Source organism: Monodon monoceros, unplaced genomic scaffold (genome assembly GCF_005190385.1).
Source record: "Monodon monoceros isolate NGI ecotype Baffin Bay Population unplaced genomic scaffold, NGI_Narwhal_1 Super_Scaffold_7, whole genome shotgun sequence".
NCBI classification, from domain to species: Eukaryota; Metazoa; Chordata; class Mammalia; order Artiodactyla; family Monodontidae; genus Monodon; species Monodon monoceros.
In genome coordinates this window covers 15,392,175-15,418,562 of record NW_021703784.1, presented here as the reverse complement: position 1 = coordinate 15,418,562, position 26,388 = coordinate 15,392,175, and the positions used below count along the sequence as shown (strand labels likewise).

Here is a 26,388-nt window from a genome sequence, read left to right as displayed (position 1 = left end):
GGAAAGGGACAAATTAGGGGTATGGGATTAATACATACAAACTACTATATATAAAATAGATAAGCAACAAGGATATACTGTATAGCACCAGAGAATTATACCCATTACTTTGTAATAACCTATAATGGAGTATAATCTGCAAAATTACTGAATCACTATGCTGTACAAGTGAAACTAACACAACATTGTAAACCAACTGTAATTCAATTCTAAAAAATCCTAAAAGTGAGTAGTAGGCTTCCTGCCCTGAATCTGGAGAAGGTCACTGTTGGAAGGGTTTTCCCTTCTGGACCATCCTCTTTCTCTTCTACCATAGCTCTACTCTCTCCACTGTGCCTTCACAGGTGACATTGGCTGGACACAGCCAAGGGTGGCATGGGAGAGAAGTTACTTCAGGACCAGTCCCTAAAGAATCTATGACACCCTCAGCAGAACCACCCGCGAACGGTCCCCACACACACGCATACCTCCCTTTATCTGCCTCTCCAGCTTTGCCAAGGTTCAATGCTGCTAATTAGCATCAGTCAGCTCAGCTCTCCCCCCACTCCTGCCAGAGCTGGGACACAGCTGATCACCAAGGCTTCCTTTCCCTCCTGCAGGGACAACACAGCTGAAGGCAGAGGCAGGGGTTGGGTGAGGTGGATAATAGGGAGGGATTGGAGGCATTTGGGACTAAACTTTGAATCATAGGCTCAATGAGTTGAAGGCCTCTCTAGCTCCTGCTTGGACTGAGCCTCTGTGATAATAAGAACTCCTACCAAGAAAGTGCTTCATAATACAAAGCCCTTTCCCACAGAGCCTCATTAGTTTAGTCTCCAAACAACCCTGGGAGACAGATTTTTTTTTTAATATCTTTCTTCTTTGGTCCACTCTAAGATCCACAAGGGAAGGGACCATGTCAGCCTTGTCATTGCTATGTATCCTCACTGCTATATACAGCACCCACTGTAGAGCTGGCATTCAATAAATGTTGCTGCCTGGATGGGTGGATGGATGGGATAATGGATGGACAGGCAGATGGATGGTTGGATGGATGGATGGATGGATAGATGAATTATCCCATTTACAGTTTAAGAAACTGAGGCCTTAGAGAGAAAAAGTAACTTACCCAAGACCAACCAGACAGCTAGCAGCAAACCAGCACCAAACCCCAGTTCACCAGCTCCCCATCTGGCACACTTCCCAACACCCAGAACTGTCTCTCTTCTTCGGTTTCTTGATCGTGCTCAGCCAAGAAATGCCATCCTTCTGAAGCTCTGATTTTAATCCTTCCTCTGGCAGTTTTTCAGAAACCAAGCTACTGCCAACTGGTCTCCCATAAAAAGAACAGGATCCCCAAAACCCAGTGACCATAGACTAGAGACAGGGAGGCTCTCTGACCATCGTTCTGAAAACACCTGACTGCTGACTGTGGAGGAAAGGTAGCAGTGACATCCAGAGCATAAGCCCCCATGGAAGAACGAGTACAGACGGTATAGGGTGAACAGAGCAGGGCTTGGAGTCACATAGACTCAGCTTAAAATCCCAGCTCCTTCCCCTCCACAAGCGTCTCCTCTCCATCTCAATGAACCTGGCTCCTAACTTCTCCAAGTCTGTCTCCGTGTCCATACTTACCACACATGTTTTTCTGAAGCATAAATCAGTGATGAGATGAAGTCATGGCTTTGTCTCAGTTCCCTGGCTCTCTCTAGATTCTCAACCTCCTCACTCCTCCAAATCCTAAAGCCCAGGTGTCAACACAGACACCTTTCCAGGCCTTCCATGCCCCACTCTGCAGGCCTTCTCACCACAGCCTCACTGCTCTGCTTCCGGCCTCGCCCACTATCCCAAGGGCCGGGCATTCTTCCTTCATCTTGATTCCATCTCCGCCTCTGCCCCCAACGGCCATGTCAGGGCCTTTTCTCCTTCAGCTCCTATGTTTCTGCTGCAGCAGCCTACCCTCTGCTCCCACAGTCACTCCTTAGTCGCCAGATAAAACTTCTCTCACCACAGTGAGTTCTGTCTCTTCCCAGGAGGCCACCTCAGATTCCCCACAGAGAACCTAGGCAGGCCATCTGACTCCCGCTGTCCCTGTTGTCCCCTCTGGTTTTCTAAAACCCCCAGATTTTTTTTTGCCTAGACCAGACAGGGGTCCTTCACCAGTTCCAGGAGCCCCAAGAAGGCCCTCAATATATTTTTGGATGTATAGGAACACATGCACATTTTGTAGGAAAAGAGTCCATAGCTGCAGAGTTCCCTGATCCCAGAAAGCCTGAGATTCACTGCCTGGAGGCTCCAGACCCCCTTCCATCCCACCCATGACAGACAGCTCAGATTCAGTCCTTTGTAATTCAGTGTGAATTTTGCCCTTTCAAAGCCCAGTTGACAAGATTCCTCCTGTCTGGCCCAACATCTACATGAATTTCAGGGACACCACAGACTTTTGGTCCCTTCTCCCTAGCCTTGGCCTCAGCACAAGGCATGGCCTCATTGTTCCACCAGGGGTTTAGTGCACAAGCCACAAGCAGCCACCATCCTTCCCACCATATCTCCTCCAAAACAGAGCCTTCTGGTGTGTGGGTGCAAGGCCCTGGAGGGTCTCCTTGGTGAGGACAGGACTCTATACACAGTGGATGCTGCATCGATGCTGTGACCATTAGAAGTTAAAGGGTCTTTGATTACAGCAGGTGGAACTGGGAAATCTGGCAAAAGTGGAGATCCCACAGGTCCCTGGAGTAACATCTTAAAAGATACCAACAGACCATCTGATCCAGCCAATTATTAAAAAACCCACTTCAGTAGCACCTGCACTGTACCCAACACTGGAGATAGACAGACACGCGAGATATGGCCCACTGGGATGGTGTTAGTGCGATTCCCATTTCACAGAAAAGGCAACTAACACCCAAGGGGTTGATGGCTTGTCTAAGGCCAAACAGTTGGTAAGTAAAGGAGAGGAGCTAGGCAAGACCCAAGCACCCTGTCTTCTTAGGTTCAAGAGTTCACGGCACATAACCCCATCCAGCGGCCCCAAATGCGACCCCGCAGGCTAGCCTCTGCTTCCTGCTCTAGCTGTGGGAATGACGGGAGGACTGCCTGAGACTCACAGAGGGCTCCTGGCAGACAAGCGTGGGAGAGAAGCTGGGAAGCCACAGCCTGTGCGCGCAAATAAGGCAGCTGCATAATTAATCAACATCAAACAGTTTCATTAAGAGATGGAGCTTTGCGGCTGTTTGTCTTGGAAAAAAAAAAAAACTGAAACAGCAGGAAGGGGACAGAAGGGAGGCTCAGATTGTTAAGGCTCTATTCAGAGGCTAATGTTTCTGCCCGCTGGGGGCCAAGGGGTCTACAGATGGTGACAAGATCTGTTGGGAGAGGAGGCTAATGGCCCCCAGGACGGCTTTAGCCCCCAAATATTAGGCTTGGGCTCCCAAGAGGTCATTTTATCCCTCCTGGACAGGGATGGTGCCCCTCAGCTGTCAGCCCACTAAGAACCACACCAGCCACCTGAACCCAGGCCTCTTACAAGAGCAAAGGTTTGGGGGAGGAAGGTGGGCATCGCCAGACGGAGCTCAGAGACCCATCCCGGAACAGCAGACCCTCTAGAAACTGAGAGTCCCAGCTTCTGAGCAGGGGGTTCCCCATGGAGGGAGCAGATGCCCTCATACACCCTGGGACTTGGTGCTCAAATTCCCCAAAATGATCACAAAGCACTGTGGGACAGAGAAGAGCAAATTGCAGAAACCAAACCAGGGGACCTATTTATCCCTAAATCTCCAGTTGTCCCCTCACCCCACGCCCAGCACCTCTTCTTTTACTCTAAAATGAAAAGAGGAAAGCAGGGGAGTGACAGCTCCTCACCAGGCCTTCTGGGAGCTAACGCCACAAGGCTGGAGTCTCCCTAGGCACCCAGCTGTGGGGTGTGGCCCCCAGTTGCCCTGGCTAAGTTCCCATGGGCCGGGGAGATCACCTCTCAGAAGAAATCCTTCCAACTCTTCATGATCTGGCTCTGATTCTCCTTCCAGCCACTTTCTCATCCCTCTATTCGCTCTGTGTTCCATCCATATCAAAGCAAGTTCCATTCCCCCAGCAGCCATGGCCTCTCACATTCCATGCTATTCCTTCTGCAGGAATGACCTTCCTATTCTCTGTGTTCCCTACCTAGCAAACTCGTTCTTATCTGTCAAGTCACAGTTCAAATACCCCTTCCTCTGTATAGCCTTCCCTGAGTTCCATACCCTACAAGGTCAGGTATCTTCCTCACTGTGCTCAACGTAATTTGTGTTTTAATTATTTGTTTACGTGACAGACTCTGGCCATGAAACCACAAGCTCCTTGAGGACAGGGACCATATCTTTCTTCATCTTTGTATCACTGAGACTTGGGCTGCACTCTGTAAGTTTATCAAATGAATAAATCTTTCGAACTGAAACAGATCACAGATCCCTCATCCAGATGCCTGACTCTTGACGAATGTTTAAACCATTCAGAATGAGAAGTTTATTCTCTTCCTGAATAGATCTCAAATCCCTGAGATTGGGAAGAGGCGGAGGTGGGAGAAGTGACCCTCACTTAGCAGGTTGGGTCTCCAGGATCATGAGCAACAGTTCCTAAGAGGTCAAGAGGTCAGCCTTAGGCTGAGTGCCAGACCATAATAAAAGCCCAGTGTGCTGGGCCAGAGCCCCCTGAACTCTCTTCCTGAGCTGAGTGCTGCTGGGTGACATGGAGTGTCGTCTGGGAATGCGGTGGGGTGGAAGTTGTTCTAGTGACTCTGGAATCCCATGGCCACGGGGCCTGTCAGAGAGGCCTCTACCCATCAGGAGCCTCTCCTGCAGACCTGGAGCTCCAGAAAGGAACCAGGTGGGACCAAACAGCCACAGTTCTACATGCCCACCCAGGTCTTCTCACCCTCTCTTCTGCCCGCCACCCCCCCCCCACGTCCCCTTTCCTCCAAAACAGCTGGCTCCTTGTGACTTAAGTCTTCCAGAGATGGCCAGAAGGGCAAGGATCCATTTTAAATTAACAAGGTTATTAGCAGTTAATTACCTGAGGTATCACTGTAATTGAAAAGAAAAAGAGAGGAGAGAGGCTCATAAACATTCCCAGGCGCTGTTCTCTTCACTATCACTGAGGGGAGGATGAAGAGGGGAAGGGTGAACAGGGCCCTCTCCCCAACACGGGCCCTGCTCAGACCATTGGCTTTTCTTTCTCTCAGTGTTTCTGCACGTGCTCCCACCCATTTTCCAGAGATATGTGGGTGTAGGGGAACCAGACGCAGGAAGAGTACGCTGCCTGCCCCACAGACACTTCAGAGAAATGCTCAGCAGAAGCTATAAAGATGAAGGGAGATTTATTTCATATTAGGGGTGTGGAAAGGAGGCACATATCTGAGGCCTCCAGTGAATATTTTTAGTGATTTGTATCTCGATTGTCCTTAGTTATTCTACAATTAAGCATGGCTGGCATACATCGGAATTATTGAATTTTGGTCCTGAATTCACTGCCACCAGAGATACCACTTATGGTCAGGGACGCCCTCCTCCCCGACTACTCCTGCCCCTGCCAGGGATAAAGACCGCAGGGAGGGGTAGGGCCTGGAGAGGACACAGAAGGAGGCGCCCCTCCCTTAGGCTGGCCACCTAACCCCAGCTCCTGCTAATGAGATCCTGAGACGAGGATGCCACACCCCACAGCTTCTTAGCAGAGAGGCCTCTCCTGCAGAAGCTCACCAGAGTCCACCCTGTCCCTGACACCTCACAGAAGGAGCCAAGACCCGCAGTCTCCATCAATGCCTGCCTGTGGGAGATGCAACCATCACAACTGTCTCCCGTTCCCACCAAACTGTTCCCTGTTTAGGGTAAACCAGCAGAAAGAGCTAACCTGAGAGAACCAAAACCCCCTACCAGTCCAAAAACTCTCCCGCAGAGGCAAGTGGCAGGTGCAAATGCCCGCACTCCCAGGCCAGGGGCCTGACACAGGCACTGCTGGGTCTCCTGTGAGGAGAGCAGGGGGTGGGTGCCGGCAGGATGGACGGGGGGCTGTCCAACCACTTCAAGCCTCTGCTGCCCTGAGACGCCTGCCACAGCCCCCGGCCACCCTCCCGGTCCTCCTTCCTTCCCCCACTACCCCCACCCCAGCAACACCCTGGGTCCCCTGCCCTAGGCTAAGCCCCTTCGCCTCTGTACCTGACTCTCCTGAGCAGCGTTCAGCCCCCTGAGGAGCCAGAGTGGTCAGGAGTAGACGCCTCACCACCCCCACCCAACCTTCTAGAGGCAACAACAAAGTGCAAAGCGGGGAAGGGCAGAGCACGTGGAAAGCCCACACAACCACATACATGTGCAAGTATGAGTGTAGGAAGTATTAACAAACATGCAGAAAAATGCACAGAGCATTAGTTTTTTTTTTTAATTGAGCATTTACTATGTGACAGGTAAGTGACATTACTAGCTGCATTTTATGAATGGAGAAGTTAGGGTTCAGAGATTCTAATATGTCCAAGGCGATGGAGGGAGATATGAACCCAGGCAGTCTGTCTCTAAACTGCCTAAAACCTAAATCCTCCATTACACGCTTGGTAGGGGTGGGGTAGGGAGGGGATGGTTAGGGAGCCAAGGTGAATTAAAATGTTCCTCTCCCCACTCCACATGGGGAGGTTACTGCTCAACAGAGGACCAGAGTCCTTCCTCCTCTTTTCCCCACCCCAGGCAGGAGCAGGGGGTCAGAGTCCTTGGTCAGGGGGAAACCAACTCACCAGCACAGACTCCCCCAGTCATGCCCTCAACCTCTGGCTCCCTGCCCTCCCTGCCCTTCCAGCCACGCTCCTAAGGGCAGAGGGACCCAGCTGGGTCAGGGAGGAAAAGGCCCAGTCTGGTTCCCATTTCCTCACCTGCAGGGCTGCTCCATACACCCCACCCCCACCGCCCCGCACTGAGTTTGCACTGTTCAAAGTCACCTTGTGAGTACCTCTGTGCCAGGGAAGGCAGCCAGTGGGAGAGAAGCAGATGGGCCGCTGACAGGGGCAGCATGGAAAGAGCATCTACAGCTAGCACGGGCGAGGGCATGGGGAGGCTGCTGCACAACCTGGAACCTGGACTTGGGGCTCCCAGGGCTCAGGGCAGGCCCAGGGGTGAGCCCAGAACCCTAGGCTGACCCTGGAACCCGGTTCACCTGGACTGGACCCTGAGTCTGGTGGGCCACTGACTGTAACATCTGGAACCTGAATGGGCTTGTGAAACTGGAGGGGGTGGATCTGACACCTGAGAGCCACGAAGCTCCCAGGAACCAGAGCTTCACTCCAAAGAAACCTTAAGCCCTGTCCTTTCTTTCCTGGGAACAGAGGAAACAAAGTAGGGAGGGAAAGAAGCGGCCCAGGGCCTACCACTCCACCCTGCCCCCCTGCCCCCCTGCCCCATGCATCTCTGCCCACTGGGATTCACCTTCTCCCTGGTCCTCTGAGGCTCTGGACAGGCAAGGGTGTAGTGGGAGACCACAGAGCTGCCTTCAGATCTCTCCCTGCAACTTACTGACTCTGGGAAAAATCACTTCACTTCTCTGGGTAACAGTTTCTATAACATGGGGAAACCACCCACCTTGTGGCTTACTGCACAGACAAAATGCCTAAGACACAGCTGGCACTCAGCAAATGTTATTTTCCACCCCCTCTCCCTCCCCACCCCTTCCCACTGGAGAAGCTCTCTCTCCGCTGGTGGGCAGGCCCGGGGAGTGGAGGGACAGCAGAGACTCCTCGGGGGAGCTAGCACTGGCACTTTGGGAATTGGAATCTACCGGAAGTCCTGCAGGGACAGTAGGATGTTGGGGCCACGTGCTGGCGCATTCTTCGGAACATGCTGGAACCTTTGGGGGGGGAACACCATGCACTCCTGGGCACAGGCTGAGATATCACGAGAGGCCCACTGTGGGGTGTCTGGAGCAACCTGGGCACACTGGGACCTTCCTGACAGTTCCCAGAGTGCTCCTGGGATTCCCCACCCTGAGGGCTGGGGGCCTCACAGGGTCTCCACTGGAGAGATACCAGAGCACAGTAAGAATACAATAGGAGCTGCTGGGGACATACTGGAAGGCTACTGGGAAACTCTCTGGGGTGCCACTGGGAGCAGAAGCACACACCTGGGCATTCCGAGGGTCCTCTGGGACGCAATGCCCACTGGGGCCCTTTGGGGACCACCAGGGGCTCCCCGCAGGGCACTCACAGCTTCCGCTAAGTGCTCTTCTCTTGATGAGGAGCAGGGCTGGCTGGGAGGGTAGCCTGCCTGGGAGCCAGACACAGGGCCGCACTGCCCCAGAAGAGGGAGTCCGCATCTGGACCTGGGACTGGGCAGCAAGCACCAGTCTGTGCTTCCGTGGGGTGGCGGCAGGCTCGGGGAACGTGCCGCCTGGTCTGGAAAACCGACCCTGAAGGGGGGGCAGCTCTGCCTGGCTGCTGGGAGCCCTGCCTGGCATCAGTGCCCCCAAACTCGGGCCCTAGGCCCTACATCCACCCCCAGGTGAGAGAATACCCAGGGCTCCGGGAGGCAGGACCACTGGCCGCAAGGACCCTCTCAGGGCTGAAGCAGGGAGACCCAGTGGGGCTGGCAGGGGCCTCATCAACAACAAAGCTTCCTCTTTGTTCCCAGAGCTCGAGCACAGGGATCTAGAAGGTACTCAGCAGAGAACAGCCTTCCTCCCCACGGTCGTGGCACTGGAGGGAGGCAACAACAACCCAAGCCATGCTCCAGGGTCATGTGTGGGTAGCTGCAATCTCACAGGAGCCTGCGGTGGAGGCGACGGGAATGCAGACACCACGGAGCGGCGGAGCGCTAACCTCACAGAGTCCTGCTACAGGCAGGCAGACAGTGCAGACACCCACTAACCAAAAAGCCGAAAGGGGAAGGTCGAGGTCAGTTTCCAAGAAAGGGCCCGGCTCCTTTTGAAGATCTAGATATGGTCAGAGGAAGAAAAAAAAAAAAAGGCAAGACAGACAAAGCCCCAAACTTGAACATGTTTATTATCAACTAGCAGGTATTCAACACCTCCTACGTCCCAAGTGACTCCATCAAACGCGGTCCTTGCCCCCAAGGTGTCCCCAGGCAACATCGCCATCTCTCCTTCTTCCCCATATGCCTCTTCTCCTCGGAGAACAGCACCCCTCCGCGCCAAAAACCTGGACCCCACTCTGCCCCTCACGGCCACTCAGGGGCCAGATCTTGCCTTTTCTGCCTCAAGACTATCTCTCTCCTCCTCCTTGGGCCCTGCACCGCGGCAGCACCTCTCAGGCAGATAGCCAGCGGGTTGGGACCCTGCCTCTGGCCTTGCCCATCTCCACGCAGTTGCAAAATGTTCTTTGTAAAACACCATTCCAGTCATCCCTGCCTCCTGCACAAAGTCCTCTCTTGCCACCTCAGAGCCCATAAAGTAGTATCAAAATTCCAAGGAGTAAAATGCCCTTCGGCCCAATGCCCTTCAGTCCCCAACACAATCTATCCTCCAGTCACCCTAAGCTCCTTGTCAATCTCTAAACTTTTATTCCTCTCGCTCCTCTGGGCCTCTGCGTGTGCTCTTCCCTTGTCTGTCTCCCATGAATCCTTGAGACTGCCTGCAGTTTTGTATCCCCAGCACGTGGAACATGGAAGTGACTGAATGAATGGGTGGATGCCCATGGGAAAGGATATATTAAAAATCTCATGAAAGGATAAATTAATCTCTCATGAGGTTGTAGTATTTTCCACATCATAACAACGAGGAAACAGATTCAGAGAAGTGAAGCAACTTGCCCGAGGTCACAAAGAGTCAGTACCTCATCAGAAGAGCCCTGGAAGGCCCAACACAAAAGAAAGAACAGAATAAGAACCGAGCATGGGGTCAGGAGCGGCACAGGCAGGAGTCAGTAGAGGTCAGGGAGAGGAGATGGGGAGCGAGGTTTGTAGAAGGTCGGTGCCTGCTGGTCATACAGCTCACGGTGAAGGAAGGAGGTTTCAGGCAGATATCACTGGGGTCCCAGTAGGAAAACAGTGTCCTCCTCCAAGAATCAGAATGGGGCCAGAGTGAAGACAAGACACCAGGGTGGGGGACATTAGCTAGTGCTGGCCATGGTGACAAGGCTGTGTGCAGGTTACTAAGCCTGGACTAATGGTGGGAGTCTTGACATAGAAGTAACTCTTCCCCATTCCCAAAGCCCCATGGGGCAGGGTGGGGATATGTATCCCAGTCTCAGGAAGAGGGATCTGCAGGCACACAGGCTGGACCTCTGGCCTGTGCAAAACAAACCTCAGCTTCTTGGCCCTGGGTGGTAATGGCTGCTAGGGAATCTGGGACCCTTGGGGAAAGATAAAGACTTGGATAACCCTATTGTCCCTATTCCCCAACTCCTATCCTCTTTTCTGCACCTTCCCCACCCTAGCCCTTCTTAGAAACCTTCCCGGTTTCCAGCATGCATTGCCCCTTCAAATAACAAGAGCTTCTCACCAGGCCCCTGACCTCCCGGCTTGTTCTGTGGTCTTCTCCGGACATGGAAGACCATCTCCCTAAGGGGCATGGTGACTGGGGGAGAGCAGTGGGACGGACCCGCCACCTGCCCTAGGCCTGGCCCCAGCCCCATCCACACCTGCTCAGGGCTCAGGGCTCAGGGCTCCAGGGCCTGGTGGGAGGTGGCTGTGCTCCAGCTAGCCGGCATGTTTTGTTAAAGAGACTACAGCTGCTGCTCTACTTCAGTGGATGGGACCCAAGATAGCTGCATGCCCTGGAAAGCACCAGTGGTGCTGCTGGGCCAGAGGAGCTTGGCCACCTCTGCCCCCAGCCTTGGACAACCAAGGCAACCCACACCAAAGCAGCTCCTATGCATGCCTGTCTGGGGAAGTATGGACTTGGAGAAGAGTGAGTCACTCGGCTCAGGACACTGACTTAGTTCCTCTACGCCCTGCCGCCCCAGCATCAAGGAACCTTGGATCCAAGGTACCCACGAGGCCCCAAGCAACATCATGCACCTGTCCACCCTCACTTGAACTTCCAGGACTGCTCTGCACATCTGTTCACTAGGCCTGAGGACCTGCGTGGCTGAACCAGGATATGCCCACAAGTCCACCACCCAGAGGCCTCCTCTCCATCATCCCTGGCCTGGTGTGAGCTAGCAGCTAGCTGGTGTAGGCCAGTGGAAAGCAGCAGAGAAGCTGTCAGCACCCACCCCTTCAGGGTGACTGGCCTGCCTCCCCACCCCCAGCCCCTGCTCAGCCCGTTCCAGCCTGGCCACCAGACAATGAGGAGAAACAGGAGAGGGGCTGAGATCAGCACAGCCAGCCCCAGGCCTGGCCACCCACTCCTCCACCCCTGGCAGCACTGAGCCCCATCATCAGGCACTAATTAAATCCCCCTAATGAGGAAATAAGGATGCAGGAGCTAGCTCCACCATGGCCTCCCCGGCCCACCGCCCTCGCCTCTCCATTGGACTTATCGCTCGTCACAGGATGTTTACAATAATTTTTAATTTGTGCAATTATTAATCACTTTTCTATCTGCCTAATTTGCATAATAATTAGTCATCTCACTGTCTGGCATGCCTGTGAATGACAGTGTTTTAAATTGAATTAAGATTTTAATATTCTGTTTTCCTGCTTTCTTCCCCCTCCACACGCTAATCAAAGTCAGATTTGGCAGCCAGAGGGAGGGCGGGGAGGAGGCTGGCAGGCACTGGACTTGGCCCACTCTGTGCTCCTGAGAGCTGTCTCCCAGAGGAGGGCCTGTCTGGAGAAGGCAACGGCAACCACCCCTCACCCCAAACGCGGCACTTGAAGGGTTAACCCAGGCTTGCCTAACCAGTAGAAGTAATGAGTGAGGAGTGGGCAAAGGCACCGCAGAGGGAGGGGTCATACTGGCCCAGAGGCGCCAGAGATCAAAAAAGCACTTTCACTTTTTTTTTTCCCCCCAAACAGCCTGCTTTTTGCAAGGGACGTCAGAAAGCACATCACAGGCCAGTAATTGATCCCTGGTTACTAGTCTAGGTTAACTTTGATGGCTCAGGGTCCCCCAGGTAGAAAAGCACGCTGCAGCAGTCTAAAACCCATTGCCACTCTTCAGATGGATGGAGAAAACACATCTCTGCAGCTGAGTTTGGTCCCCCCCACTCCCCTCTAGAGCCACCGCTGCTCCACAGGCCGGCAGGCCCTCTGCCCAGGCTCAGCGGGGCACTTTGCAGACTGTGCCAGGGAGTGTTGGGTTTTGACTGACCAGAGGCAACAAGCAGGGGCACACTGTCCTCTGTCAGGAGGCTTTGGTGGGTTTCTTTCTCTCCTTCTTACCCTCTAGCCCCTCTCTGACCACCCCAGGAATTCAGCTCCAACCCCACCTCCCCATCACTATCGGCTTGTTGCCATGGTAATCCCGAGGCTGCCCTGGATACCCACTGCTGCTCCAGAATTCTCTGCTTAGGCAGGCAGCGCATCCCGCAGCCTGCTAAGAACACCTCCCCTTTGCCATCGCTGCAGACAAAGGGCGAGGAGCCGGGGCATGATCACCTACACATGGTCTGCAAAGTCAGACCCTGGTCTCTCCCTCCAGGTGAGTAGGGAGAGAAGACGGGGTGGGGCGGGGGGCAAACTTCACACAGCAACCGAGGCCTCCCCCAGGCCAGAATAGGAGGAAGGGCCCCGTCCTACCACAGAAATCCCTTCCTCCCACAAGGAGCAGGGCCTCCCAACTCTGCCCTTAGGGGCCAAGGGAGGGAAGTCCCCTGGATGGGAAAGAGGGAAGTGGGGTCTTGCTGCCAGATTTAGAGCTGGGTGAGAGGAGGGAGGGCTACCAGTTTCCAGGGGAGCCCTTCTCCTTCACAGGACTCCACGGCTGGTCTGCATTCCCCACCTGCAGGTCAGTCAGCACGGTCCGGCAGAGAAGTTCCAGGCATCCCTGGGGCCTCCTCTGGCACAGGGTATCTGTGGGCCCTCCAGTCAAGTGCTAATCCACCTAGGATGGCACCAGCCTCCGGGGCTGGTAGTACCAGGAACCACTTGCCTAGTCTTTGCCTGAAGGGGCAGGATAAAAATTGCCAGGATTCAGGGGAGGTGCAGTCCAACCCAGGAATTACAGGGAGAAACCGGGCCTCAGGGCTTTGGGCTATGTCCTCAACCCCAGCTAGAGGGTGCACACAGCCCCCTTAGCATGTTGTAAAGCAGGCTCTGACAAGCCAGACTTGACACTCTGCTACACTGTCACTCAGGGGACCCCAGCCCTTACCACACCCAGCTTTACCCACCACAGCCAGCTCTCTGCTTCCCCACAGCCCCTGAGCGGCCAAGGGGGCCCCGAAGACAGTGAGGCCTGCACATATAGCCAGTGCCACAGCAGCCTCTGCTGGCCACCCTCGCCTCCCACACCCGACCTCGGGATGAAAAGAAGGCAGCAGCCCCTCAGATCCAGGCCCACTGTGAGTTCCAATCATGGACCTGGGAGAGGCCTGGTTTACCCCTGCTGTCTCGGCATAATTATCAAGAGCACACACACCATTCACTCAAAAAGTGTCCTGGTTTGGAGGATAAACTAATCACAACCAAGTTCAGGGTCCCAGAGAGCCCGGGGAGAAGGTGGAAAAACTCCAAGAACGGAGACAAGCAATCTTCTCTCCACCCCCACCCAGAGTTACTCTCTTCTAGGCAACACAGGAGGAAGCTCAGAGTCCCTGCCCTGGGCCAGAGCAGACGTGTCTTGACAGTCCTGCCTGGGGAGAGAGGGAAAGTAGCTCCTTCCCACTGGAGGAAATACTAGACAGGAACCCAAAGGAACCCAAAGAAGATAGAAGAAAACTCAGCAAAAGGGTAGGAAGCCTGAGGGAGTAAAGTGCTATCTCTACATGTGTCCAGCAGGTGGCAACACAGAGCAGTCTGCATCCACCCATCCCCGTGGCAGCAGGGAAGCCCTATCCAGCTGGTTGCCTTGTCTGGCTCTGGCGTGTGGCCTCTGTCCTTCTGCAAAGCCTCTCCCTCCCCTTCACTAGACTCTACACCCGCTTTTCCCCAGCTGACTCCCTAGCCTGAACCGCAAAAATCAACAAATTAACACACTACGCGCACGCGTGCGCACACCCCACCCTTAACCTAAGAGAGGAAGAAGAGAATTCAGAGCCCAAACTAGGGGCTGCGGGACTCCTGGATCCCTTCGTCTCGTGCTGCTGCCTGGTTGATGCAAGGATCTTAGGGGACCCCTTCTACCAAATGGGTAGAGATACCTGAGAACAGAGGTATAGAGACCACTATGTTTCTTTGTGGGATGGGAATGGAGTCATAGAAATCGGGGAATTTCTACACGTTCTGTCATTTGGAGAAGTTAATGCAAATTGGCTGCAAAGTAATACATAAATGCACAGGATCTACATCAGGAACCAACAGTGGTGGCATTATGGGGACTCAGACAGCAGTAACTACTCCACAGAGCCTTGTGAGACTAGTGGGAAGAGAAACCGACTGGTGCACAGGGGTTTTCCTGCACTGCCTTCCCACTCCTGGGTACCCCCCACCATCCCCCGCCCCCACCATGAAGCACATGGCCAGACCCTGGTGGATGCAGAGGACGGTGTGTCCTGCACTGAAGTGGCTCATGGTCTGGTTGGTTGGCCCTTGGGCCTCAGTCCCACACCTCCACCATTTCCCCTCCAGCCTAAGACTCTCCCAGCACGTAGCTGAGGCCAAACTGGGATTTTTATCCCCCTTTTCCCCATGCAGGAGAGGATTATTGTGAAAAGGAAAAAGAATCACAAAATCCTTACAAAGATTTCAAAATATGCCCTACCTCCACTTGCACATCGCTTGCTGAGTTCTGGAAGTTCACATTTGCCTGGGTCTCACCTGCAATGGAACCTCAACCTAGCATTTAGTTGAATTCAGCAAATACTTACTGTGTCTCCTACAGGGCAGGCTTCGTGTTAGATGCTGGAGACTGTGGTCTCCGCCTTTAGTAAGCTCTAAGTCAGGCCAGGGGAGCAAAACCACATTCACTGTAATATAAAGAGATTTATACTACAGTCAGGTATGAACAAGTATTATGGGAGCGAGCCCAAAGAGGAGGCATTTCATTCTGCCAATCTGCCTGTAGCGAGGAAGCCAGGGAAAACTCCACAAAGGAAATGACATCTGAGCTGGGCCCTGAAGGTTCTGCTAGGGGAAGGAGGAACAGGGCAGAAGCAGCAGCTTGAAAAAGCAGAGAGGCCTGAACCAGTGGCATCTGACCAAGGGGAGTGAGAAGTCCAGAGAGTCCACAGGGAAGGGGCCCACAGGTCAGGGCACAAGGGACCTTGACAGAACGCTGAGGATACTGGACACAACCTGCAGGCAAGGGTTTCGTCCTGTCGGCCTCCCACGTGGCCCTGGAGGACGTTCCTGTCCTCCGTCTCCCCTGCCGACACTGGGATAACCATGCTTCCCACACCCTGTTCCCACAAAAGCCACGGACTCTCTGTCGCTGGGCCTGGGTTGGCTGGCAGAACCACTCCATGAATATCTGACAGGATGTCCATGTGCTAATTAGGCATTTACCTCATGCTGCAGACATGACAGTCAGTTAGCCCAGCCCAGAGCACCCACTGTGGTCCGTTCTTACCCAGAGCAACCCCTCAAGACTCATTCATTCATTCATTCATTTGGACAGAGAGCATAGGCTTTGGTAGCTCTGTGGTCTTTAGCCTTAGTTTCCTCATCTGCGAAATGGAAATATTAGCGTCAAATTTATTGGGTTTTTATGAGATTAATATATAGAGAGGCCTGGCCCATAGTAGCCTAAATAAATGAAAGCTATTATTAGTTCTGAGGTGTAACGCCTCGGCCTACAAGCTGGAGATTTGAAAGTGAATAAGAGACCTGAATAAGAAAATAATAATCAGAAAATGAGTAAGAGTCCTGGCCATAGGAGCTTACAACCCACAAAACAGCATGCTGAATGGTGGGTACAAAGTGCCATGGAAACTCAGAGAAAGGCTGAATAGGCGAGCAGACTCTACCCTGGGAGAAGTAGAACGAGTCTGCATTCTGAGTTTCGAAGCAGAACTGGGAAGACAGGCCCTTCCAGCCCCTGCCCCATAACCTGGGGGTCCCCCAGCACCTCCGGTGGTTGCTTGAGTTTGCCTTTGTCAACACTTTCTCGTTAGTCCACATCAAAAGACTCCCCAGAAGACTCAGAAGTTAACTCCTCTCCGGCATGAGGCCATGTTGGCTGGGCTAGTCTGAGCGTCAGGAGAAGAAATGGGCCCCAATAACCCTCATTCCAGCCTCCTCTCCTGCACCAAGCAAAACCAGGACAAGGACCACCATCCTACCACTTTGCATGCTGAGAAAGCGTAGCAGAACAAGAAAGTGGGATTTCTCTTGGAGACTGAAGGTAATCACATTGAGTGCAAACACCAACGGCATACGTGGAGATGGGGGCAACATGGCCCCATCCCCTCTCTCATAATATGTGTAAAGGAGCTGTGGGAACTGCTGACAGTAGTGAGCTCAGTGGTAATCAACGGTGGGATGTGGTCACTGTGAAAGCTAATTCGGTCTTAAACACACTGATTGCAATGTAACACTGATGACATTGATTATCAAATAACACTGATTACAATATAACCCGATCTACATGGAGGGAAGTGACAGTCCTACTGTACTCTGATCAGAATACCCTGAGCCTCAGGACTCACACCAGCTGCTGTACTTTAAAACAGACGGCAACAAACTGGAGTGAGTTCAGAGAAGAAAATATGGGACTCAAAATCATCCATTATAAGGATGGTCGAAGGAACTGGAAAAGAGTCAGATAGGCCCAGCAGCTTTCTTCTAATGTCAACATAACTGTGACATTGCTTCCTAATCACACAGGAGGTGCCACATTAAGGGGGAAAGAGTCTTACTGTCAGCCACTCCAGCACGATGAATCCCAGAGATTGTTCCCTGGGTCCCTGCCTCACGTTCATGTGGTACAGCCCAACCCACACAGTGCCTGCAGGACGACAGTGTTCAGGAATAGTTCCTCTAACCCATTCGGTTTCCCCTGATCTTTATTTATGACTCTGGGGCCCACCTTGAGACCACCCTTCAAGGTTAACTTGAACAGGCCTCCAGACCCCTTCAGCTGACCCCCTTGATCCTCTCCTACAGTCCTTTATCCTTTTCCTCCCACCTCTTCCTCTCCTGTCAGCCTCTAGCTGGGCTGTCATGCTTGGTTCTGCTGCTGGATTGGGTGTGGAGGGGAGGGAAGCGGCCCTATGTGAAGTATCTATAAATACAATTAAACTCTCTATGTATGAAGATTAATTTCCTACTACCTGATTATGCACAGATCGACTTGCTTCCTTTCTTATACAAGTTTCAATACATAGCTCTCCTCCTATTACCTTAACCTTATGGCTCCTGGGAGGGAAGCAGGTAGGGCATGGGAAGAAAAATGTGTCCCAACACATCTAAAGTGTTGTCAGGTAGAGAAGGGTTATTAGTCTGTTTTTGCAAGCCCCAAGATGAATAACTCAAATGGTGAAGCCACAGGAAATACAACTGAAAGGAGCTGGAGTTGCCCAAGAATGGAATACATTCTGTCCCAGGAGGTGGTGAGAGGACACAAAGTGTTTAAACATGGGTGTGAGTGGCTCTTCCCAGAAATACGATTTGCCTTTGAACTCCAGCACTGGAGTGGGTGTGAGGATTAGAGTTCTTTATGACACTTTCTAACTCTGATTCTAGGATTAAGATAATTAGCACTGCATCTCCATGGGACCAGAAGTTGGGACAGCAGTTGAGCTAATAAGTTGACGGAAAATACTTTTAAATTAATTGGTGTGGGGAAAGTGTAGTGTAGAGAAGTCCTTTAAGGTATCTTCCAACTCTGAGATTCCTATTTTGTGATTACAGGTTGTGAAAGAGTGTCAGCCACTGGCAAATCTATACAGCTGACAAGAAGCCAGTCGGCCTTCTGTCTCAAGACGACAGCTGGTGTGTGGGCGTATGTGTGCACGCGCACACTGGGTGGAGATGGGGGCGGGAAAGGACAGGCATCGGAAGGGCCAGAGCTTGGGCTCACACAGCTCACACACACAGCGGAGATCCAGAGATGGAATTGAGGCTGGCGGCAGACACAAGGCCTGAGCAGGCCCATGCCCACCCCCTCCCGAGCTGCAGCCACAGCGTCTGTTGTTAGGGACACAGCGGCCTCTGCCTCCTCTAAGTCACAGCACTCTAAGCCATCAGAGCTCAGAACCAACACCAATATGCCAAAGCACAGGCACTCAGGAGCGGGGGACAGAGGACAGGGCTGGGCAGAGAAGCTAGTGCCAACGTGGCCCAGAAAGACAATGCGCCGAAGCGCCCACCTGCAGCCCCTCTGTGGGCTCTGTGACTGTGGGTGAATATCCAGTCACCCCTCTCCCACGACTGCCACCCACTCCCCTACCTGTCCTCAAAGCTCCTGCTCTCTGCTCTGTCCTCCAATGCAGGGTTGACAAGAAGAGGACACAGGACACTTCCTGTCTTGGGTACTACTCTGGCTCAGGGCTCACCCGGACCTTGATGGTTCGCGGGCAGTCCTCCCACAGAGTTCTCATTACCTGCTCCCCACTGTAACTGCAGCCTCTCAGTATCAACCAGAGGTTAAATGGCCCTTTGGCAGCCCCTTTCTCCATCCTAAGGACACCACATACCCTACCCTGCCTTGTCCATCTTACACTGGCCGGTCAAAAATGTTCATTATTCACCAGTCAAAAAGGTGCTTCTAAAAGGGCAGCAGCACCCCCTCTCCCAATCTGCCACCCTTGAAACTCAAATGCTGTGTCTGTGTGACCAATGCAGAGACCAACTTCCTCTCTCTCTGAGGAACTGGAGGGGCTTCCACAGGTCCCGAGGGGTGTATCCTTCCTCGCAGCTTCAGAAGTAGGGAGGAAACAAAATCCATGACTCTAATCCTCCTGCGCTCCTAGACTACTCTTTCCTCTGCCCCTTAGGAAACACAGACACCACAGCAAATGCGCCAAGCCCTGGAGCAGGGTAGCCGCCTATCTGGAGCTCCGCCCACCTTCCAGTGAGTCCGCCACTACCCATCCTCCTTGTAAGCCACCCCTCCGCCAGCCAGCACTACTCTCAAAGCCAAAAAATACCCAAAAAACAAAAAGATAGCTGAAATACTCATTGAGAAGAACTGCTTTTGAAATGCCATATGGCCTTACCTACAGAGAAAGCCCCCCACCAGTTCTTACTGATCCAACCACAAATAAACTAAATCTGGGTCCTGTCTGGACATACCATCAGCAGCAGTGGCCCACTTCTCCCCTTAGTCGGGTAATGGGTGAGGGAAGGCTGCCTGGAGGTAGATGGGGAAGAATCACTGGACTAGGCCAATCACGACTCCTCCCCCTGCTCTAGACACCCCCTCTCCTGGGGACAGAAGACCCCACCCACTTCAATACCCTTCTTCAAATGGCACAGCCCTCAATCCCACCCAGCAAGAGATGCTGGCTCACCAAACCCAGCCAAGGAAAAGCCATCCTGCTGTTCAGGTAAAGTCAAGAGTGCGGTAAGAGTGGAGTCAACAGGGGCACATGCCACTGCTGCAGCAGGCACCACTCGAAATATCTTAATAATACCATTTTAAGAGAAGATACTAATATTTTATTAAGCACCTACTACATGCCAGGCACTATGCTACTTTATTTCAAATCCTCTCAAATAAGGAAATTATGGCTCAGATAATTTTTTTTTTTTTTTTGGTGGTACGCGGGCCTCTCACTGTTGTGGCCTCTCCCACTGCGGAGCACAGGCTCCGGATGCGCAGGCTCCGGACGCGCAGGCTCAGCGGCCATGGCTCACGGGCCCAGCTGCTCCGCGGCATGTGGGATCCTCCCGGACCGGGGCACGAACCCGTGTCCCCTGCCTCGGCAGGCGGACTCTCGACCACTGCGCCACCAGGGAAGCCCATGGCTCAGAGAATTTAAGTAACTTGCTAGATGGTAGCACCTGCCTAGTTTGTTGACCTCTCTAGGAGGCTGGTTCCCACCAACTTCCACTATTAATGAGGGGAAGATAAGAAGGACCCCTCTGAACAAAGAGGTGGAAGTGAACTTCCCGCGATGGGCAAGCAGCAGTAGGGGATTGCTTTGCAGGAGTCAGAAGCCCAGGAGGAAATAGCCCCAGGAGATGGTAAATACTGCCTGGAGCCCCTTCCCAAGGCTCCACTCCAGACACAACATCTAGGCTACTTCGGCCAGCCCAGCAAGTTTCCATGGATTCACTTCAGTACAACTTATGAAGAATGTTACAAGCCCTGACCTTACCATGGAGAGAAACCCTCCCATTCAGGTGAGACTTAGCCTGGAGGGGTGCAGGGTAATAGGGAATAGAGGAGTGGCACTCTGCATAAAGCAGAAACTGACCCCTCTGTTCCCAACCTACCCAATTCCCCCTACCCAAGGGCGCTCCCGTCCCCGAGGCGGATCCCAGGCTTGGGAACCACCAACCCAGGAGAACACAATAAGCAGCAAGTACCCCAGCCCTCTCCCTTCAAGAGCCTTGCAGGCAATATTTGGCTCCATGGTTAGCCAGGACCCCTCTGGGAGGGCACCATACCCACTACCCCAACCCAGCCTATGTTCCTCCTTCCTGTTTGGGCTGGACAAGCGGGCAGCCCTGCAGTCCAGGCTTTCAAAGCTCAGGTGATCCAAAAGGGGCTGGGAGGCCACTCTGGGATTCCGCACTAATGACTCTCTATTTCTGGTCTTGGGGAGACAACTCTGAAGGTCAGAGGTGTAGAGGAGGCAATGCGGATATATTTGGGATCTGCTATTCCCATTATAAAAGGCTCAGTCGAGTTGAGCCGGCTGTGCAGGAGGTCCAGCCTGCTGGGGTCCAGATTCCCACCTTTAATCTCATGCCTCTCCCACACAGAGGACACCCTCTGCACACTTTCTCACTCCCCTTAGGTGACTACTACATGACCACCACTCATCAGATTTCCTTCCAGAACCCTCCTCTTGGTCAGTCGATGTTCCCAGTTCACGTTCAGGGCAGAAAAATTGCACTAATAATGCATCCAGTCTACATGGAGTATATCAACCAGTATCAGAGTGACTTCCAAGGCCCAGGATGGAATCAAGTCCTCAAACTTGACCGAGACAAGAGCAGCCAGGGGATCAAGAGAGTAACCAGAACTGTGGGCAACCTACTGTAAGTTTGCTGTGGGGGAAGGGCCAGAGGAGGGCTCTATTTCCCAAGACAAAGGTAATAACTTCAGACTGTCTTCTGTCCAACTGAGAGACAAAGCTGGAGAAGGCAACAGAGCAAAGGACTAATTGTTTGACAATCTTGGATCTCCATCTAGTTCAGACTAACTTAGTCCTCTCATCTCACATACGTTTTGAGCAAGGACAAACTGCATGCTGTTCATAACGGGGCGGGGGTCAGCTCTTGCCCTACGCATCCTGGGAGACGTGAACTCTAACTGCAAGCCGGGAGGTAGAGTAGCCAGGCTTATCCAGTACCCATGAAACTACAGAGAATCAGACATCCCACTTGCCCAACCTTGTCTTAGCTTCTCCCCTATTAAAGCCTGCTTCCTTGGGGCTCGGAATGGCCCTCTACATACCTCTAACTCATCCGTGAACATTAGAAGGCCCAGCTCCAACCCAAAGTCAGTAATATGTGCACAGTGTACACAAGTGTTACAGAAACAGCCATCCTATTCCAAGGTGGTAGATGAAAAGATAATCCTCACCCCGAAGTGACCAGGAACACTAACCTAGCAATGAAACAGTTCCTCTCCCTGCCCCCTCAGCAAACACACGTCCAAGCTCCTGTTTCCCAAGACCACATTTCCTAAGCTGTAGCCTCAAGCTGCCTAACAGGGTGATTTAGAAAGTGTCTCCGTTGCCCTATCCTTCGGCTGCAGGTGTCACATCCTCTCTGCCGGGTCTTAGTATGATAACCGGGGAGTGTGAAAAGAAACGGAGATAAAATAAATTAAATTTTTGTTTTCAGAGAAGAAATAAATTTTCATTTGAAATTACCTGAAAATACACTGTACAGTTTAGGCAGGCACACAAATGACAGGCAAAGGAAGCATGCAGAGGCCCGGTGCCCTTCTATTTGGCATCCCTGGACTGGTTCATAGGTATGGATTCTGACCTATAGAAATACTTTTACCCCACGCAGCAACTACATCCAGACCGTGTGGAAGGTCACCGCTCCTGGCTGGCAGACCACTACGCGTCAACATCAGAAGCCGAGCTGGCCGAAGCAGGAGATGCCTTCCTGGGCGGGAAGAGTGCTGCCAAGTCTGATAGAGACACAGTGACCAGGGTGAAGTGCCTGAGCTCTCTGCCAAAGGGGGTCACATAAAGATCCTAGCTACCCCTCATCCCAAGAGGGGGCGCAGAGAACAAGAAAAAAAGTTTACTCGGCCAGGATACCCCAACGCCACTTTTCTTGGGAAATCCAGAAATTTGGCCCTCCCAAATCTGCAGCCACTTACAGACTGATCTCTCCCTGACCACAGAGGTGAGGTATGTATGCAGTTAACACATGCTTGACACGTGGTAAGTACTTAACAAAAGATAGCCATTAAAATCATCAGCATTATTTTATTATCATTATTTCCCCAGACATGCATTCCTTTCTTCCCAGATATCTTATCTGCTACCTCCCCAATCCCTGGAAGAAAGGGTCAAGGCTAAGTACCCCTCTAGTACATTCAGGGTCTTCACAGCCAAGCTCCAAGCTGAAACCGCCAGCAAGCAATTCTTCCAGGACTGTGGAACTCAGCCCCGAGTATGCCGTGGAGACGCTCATCACAGAGGCTATGAGAAGGCCCTGGTAAGTACTCCTTCCTGTGGGTAGGAGACCACCCCCTGGACTCTCCCTTCGCCTCTTACCTGGCTATCAGGGTGAGGATGGATGGGGGGAGAACAGCAGAGAGAGGAGTCTGATGTTTAAATCCTGGCTCTTTTCTCTTGCACACAGCGATTCTGAGCAAGTTACCCTCTCTTGCCAAAAGAAGAAGAAAACAGGCCCTGCTTACTAAGCACTAGACATTGTTTTACCTGTGACTCCTTGTAATTCCTGAGCTGACAGAGGGTGCTGAACGTAACACGCAGGAAGAGGAAGACTGATTCCTTTTTCAGCTGACTGCTCTCTGACCCCTCCCAAGGGTAGGGGTTCACAGGCACCAACTGAGACTCAAACTACCACCAGGACCTCCTACATGCCCTTGTTTTCTGAAAGGGTGAACCTGTGTAAGCCCAAGGTCAACAGCATCGAATGTGAGGCAAACACACTTTCTCTACTGAGCAGAGGAAAATATTCAGGTACAAAGGAGAGACTGAGTCATTACCAGATACAGTAATGTTGTCTGCATATGGCAAAAAAGGCCAGCGTCCTGGGGGAATCATGACTCGGCTGCAGCCTGGCCCTATAATCTCTCTACCTACTTTTACAGGCCAGTCCAGCTGCCTGAAAGCCAGTTCCAGAAGTATTTATGCCAAAAACAGGACTCAAAACTAAAAATAAAAACGAAACCGGAAGAAAGAAACTGCCCAAATAACCTTTGCAAAAATGCGCAGTTCAGGACACACATTTCTTAACAAACTCAAACTTAAAACGCAGGCCTCAAGATAGCTACCTCACAGCCTCGACTCCGCCTTCTCACTGGGATTCCCCAGGCACATCCTAACCCTAGTCCAGCTCTTTGACTAGGGTGAGTAACCTCTTTAGAAAGGAACGACGCTCTCCGTGTCCTAGGTCAGTGTGTTCCAAGATACCTGAGGAAAAAAGAGATCAGAGTATTGCCCTCTTGCTAATGAACCAATGGCAAAGCATTAAGGCTTCTCAAATCAGTAAAATCAATTAATTACATTCTATTTGAGCTACAGCGTCTGCTCACTGCTGTTTTTTGCCCTTTATATTTTTTGAGATATAATTCACATACCATAAAATGTTCTCTTTTAAAGTGTACAATTCAGTAGTTTTTAGTATTGCTCACTGCTCCTTAAGTCTAAACTTCAGGCTGAAGAAGGCATAGGAAAGGAAGAAGAACAAGAGGGTCTGAATATGATTTAAAAATTAAAAAAAAAAAAGTCTTCCATGTAGAGAAAGGTTTCCAAAGCCCAAGTAAGGGAGATTCTGGTCAAAACCTAAATACTACGTTTCTCTCTTGAAAATCTTTACCATATTGAAAATAGGATTATGTTTCTGGATCTAAGGTAGGGATAAGAAGTGGAAGAATATGCAACTGAATTTAGCCACCTATACCTTTGAAAGATTCTAGGTCTTATTATTTTGGAGAATGTGCATGGACCCAGCGCCCTGCTTCCCCAGTCCAGAAAAGATGTATCACACTGCCCTCTAGTAGCCAGCCTAGGAAATGACAGTCAGCTTCCAGCTGAACAGGCTTGGAGGTCTCTGCCCTAAAGGTGTGCTGTGCTCATACATGAAAAGGCAGAGAAATCAGAGGGAGGAGGAATTTATAAATTTTCACCAATGCCCACTAAACACAAAGCTTGCCCAGAATAGAATCTATCTGCTTCCCCTCCACCTCGGTCTCTGCTTGAATACAGGTGATAAATTCTTTTGTTAAGAAAAAAATTGGTGGTTTAAGATTTTCAAAGTATCTGAGCCTCTTAGTCCATTCAGGCTGCTATAACAAAAATACCATAGACAGGATGGCTTAAATAACAAATATTTATTTCTTATAGTTCTAGAAGCTAGGAAGTCCAAGATCAAGGTACCAACAGACTTGGTGTCTGGTGAGGGCCAGCTTCCTGGTTCACAGACAGCCAGCTTCTGGCTGTGCTCTCACATGACCAAAAAAGCAAGAGATCTCTCTGGGGTCTCTTTTATAAGGGCACTAATCCCATTCATGAGGGCTCTACCTTCATGACCTAATCCCCTCCCAAAGTCCCCACCTCCTAATACCATCAACTTGGGAGCTAGTATTTCAACAAATAAATTTTGAGGGGATACAACGTTCAGTCCATTAACAGCCTCTTAAGGCGAGTTCTTCCTAAGAAACAGTGTAGGGCCCCACAAAAATGAAGTTAAAACCTGAACCCATGTGGAAATAAATGCCAGCTGTGTACAACAGATGTGACAATAGGCTAGAAGTTTAACATGCTCACCGCCACTCACAGGAAAGGGACTGGCTTTAACATAACTTACGAAAGTATAAACTCAAAAGTAGTAACTTAGAGTAGGATCCAGTGTCCAGAGCCTATATTCCCTGGGGACTTTTTTAAAAATAAGCTTTTTATTTTGGAAAAATTTTAGACTTACAGAAAGTTGTAAAGACAATACAGAAAGTCTCATTACTCTTCACCCAAATTTCTTGACTGTTAACTCACCTAACTACGTTCATTTTTCAAAACAGAGAGATTAACAATGGCATAATTCTATGAACTAAATTCCAGACTTTATTTGGATTTTACCAGTTTCACCACAACGTTCTAACCTTGGGCCTTTTTAAAAAAATGTTTGGGACTGGTTAAGACTCCACGCTCCCAATGCAGGGGGCCCGGGTGCGATCCCTAGTCAGGAAACTCGATCACACATGCCGCAACTAAGAGTTCGCATGCTACAACTAAGGAGCTGGCAAGCTGCAACTAAGACCCGGCACAACCAAATAAATAAATATTTTTTTAAAAAATGTTTACAGCAAGGCACCAAAGGACCATATAGGCACTGCAGAGCCCAGGAAAACACTGGGTTCTAGTCCCAACTCTGCCACATGTTAACTATAGAACCTTCAAGTTTATTTTGAGCTGTTTCCTCTCTAAAACTACCTTCCTCTCACAAATGCTGAGTCTAGACACAATTTAAGTTGACCCTTCATCTCTCTGCCTAAGCTCTCCTCTGACAGCCACTGACCAATTAGGAAAGAGATATTCCTAACTTGGTAGTGACTTCAGCTGAGACTCTCCAGGTAGAGAATGGAGTCCCTCTGGGATTTTCCACAAAATCCACAAAAGTCTCAAATGGTGGGGCGGGGGGGCGGGGCAGACAGCCTTTCTTCAGGATTGCAGCAGAGAGGATTGTTGTCTCAACAACATCCACTTTTCCCCTCTTCCTGGGTGTGCATCACATTTCTCAAGTTCCTTTGCATTAAGGGGCAGCCATGCAACTAAGTTCTAGCTAACAGAATGTGAATGGCTGTGTGCCACTTCTAGAGTTGGCCCACAATATCTATCAAGCAACCCTCCAAGCTCTGCTCAGCTCACCAAAATGGCAATACCCAAAGCAACCCTGGAAGCCATGTTAATGTTGGCATCAGCCTGGTCCCTAAATGACTGCATGGAGTAGAGAATCCCCCTCCCTCTCACCCAATCTGAAACTACCCTGGACATGAGTGAGGAGGGAGGAAAAAAACTTCTATTGTGGTAAGCCAGTCCATTTGGAGAATGTCATAGCAGTTTAGCCTACCCCAACTAATACA

The 26,388-nt window shown here is 51.4% G+C and overlaps 1 long non-coding RNA gene across 1 annotated transcript in view; it reads right to left on the bottom strand.

The window, feature by feature from the left end:
- Nucleotides 1-23,723, bottom strand: part of LOC114886957 — a 129,124-nt gene extending 105,401 nt beyond the window's left edge. Inside the window, exon 1 of the long non-coding RNA XR_003791464.1 lies at nucleotides 23,584-23,723. This is a non-coding gene — a long non-coding RNA (uncharacterized LOC114886957). The remainder of the gene's footprint in view (nucleotides 1-23,583) is intronic.
- Nucleotides 23,724-26,388: the final 2,665 nt, after the last annotated feature.